The 1,641-nt window shown below is 46.1% G+C and overlaps 1 pseudogene; it reads left to right on the top strand.

Annotated features, from left to right (window-relative positions):
- Positions 1-205: 205 nt before the first annotated feature.
- On the top strand, positions 206-1,389 carry LOC145720816 (cyclic AMP-dependent transcription factor ATF-1-like; annotated as a pseudogene).
- The last annotated feature ends 252 nt before the right edge of the window (positions 1,390-1,641 follow it).

Genomic DNA, 1,641 nt, shown 5'->3' with positions numbered 1-1,641 from the left:
TTTATCAAAAGAGAAGACATCATTAAGCCAGTTTTTTTCCCCTTTTCAGTGGTTGGCCTGGTATAGATCATGCCGCCAGGGGCAGCCCTGACTGCCGAGGAAACGGGAGCCTAGGAGAGTTGGCTGTTAAGGGACACTGATTCTCCCCACTCCTCCTGACCCCTGAGACAGAGGCACGTCCCCCGCCGCGTGAGGGGCTGGGGAAGTGGGTAGAGAATTCGAATCCACCTGGGAGGGGGGAGTGGAAGTTCCTGCCCCGGACAGTGGCAAGGCGGCAGCCACAGTTCATTATGGAAGATTCCCACAAGAGTAACACTTCAGAGGCAGCCCCACAACCTGGTTCAACGGTTCAGGGAGCTCATATTTCTCCTATTGCTCAACAGGCATCATCTTTATCAGAAAGTGAGGAGTCTCAGGACTCATCAGATACTAGGCTCCTCACAGAAAGCCCACGGGATTCTAGCATGGCGCCCATCTTACAGAATATTTTTGAAAGATCTATCTTCTGAAGATACATGGGGCAGAAAAGGAGACGGAGGAAACCCTGGAGTTTCTGCTGTCACTTCTATGTCTGTTCCAACTCCCATCTATCAAACTAGCAGTGGACAGTACATTGCCATTGCCCCAAATGGAGCCTTACAACTGGCCAGTCCAGGCACAGATGGAGTACAGGGACTTCAGACATTAACCATGACAAATCCAGGCAATACTCAGCAAGGTACAACAATTCTCCAGTATGCCCAGACCTCTGATGGACAGCAAATACTTGTGCCCAGCAACCAGGTGGTTGTACAAACTGCATCAGGAGATTTGCAGACATACCAGATCCGTACCACACCATCAGCTCCTTCGCTGCCCCAGACTGTGGTGATGGTGGCCCCTGTGACTCTCATGCCTCAAACAGCTAAGACAGATGACCCCCAGCTGAAAACAGAAATAAGCTGATGAAAAACAGATTCAATGCAGTTCCAATCAAAACCCAAACAGGTTGTTTGAAGAACTTGACAAGTGATACTAAAATTTATAGAAGAGTAGAGGGGCAAGAACAGCCAAAATATTCCAGACAAGAATAAGAGAAGCTGCTCGAGAATGTCACAGAAAGAAGAAAGAGTATGTGAAATCCCTGGAAAATCGAGTCGCAGTCTTGGAAAATCAAAACAAAACTCTAATTGAAGAGTTAAAAACTTTGAAGGATCTTTATTCCCATAAAAGTGTTTGATTAAGAAAGAAAATATTTTTGCAGACTTGATTAAAAATTAGATGGATTTCTTTTCTTTTTAGTGGAGTTTATAAATTAAAAGGTCAAAAATGAAGCTTTTTATTTAGGCTTTTGCAACTCAAAGATAAATATCTTATGCAAGAGATCTGGTGACAGAAGATAAAGTGGAAAATGACCTCAAGGAAGTCACCTACAAACCCAACAGGAGATCGAAGAAAGGAATAGCAACAACTCTCTGAACAGAAAAGCAACCACTTTCTGGAAGGTAGGACGTGCGGGGAAGTGAATCCGAGGCGATATTCGGGAGGATAGACGGCGGGGGAGGGGCCTCCGTCGGCCGCTTCTGGCAAGTGATAGAACCACGGAGCACAAAATCGGAACTTTTAAAAGTCTGCTCCGCTGAGGGACGTCACTCTGGTGGC

Source organism: Leptonychotes weddellii, chromosome 3 (genome assembly GCF_054177405.1).
Source record: "Leptonychotes weddellii isolate Sample4059 chromosome 3, ASM5417740v2, whole genome shotgun sequence".
In the NCBI taxonomy this organism is placed as follows: Eukaryota; Metazoa; Chordata; class Mammalia; order Carnivora; family Phocidae; genus Leptonychotes; species Leptonychotes weddellii.
This window is presented reverse-complemented; position numbering and strand designations above follow the sequence as displayed.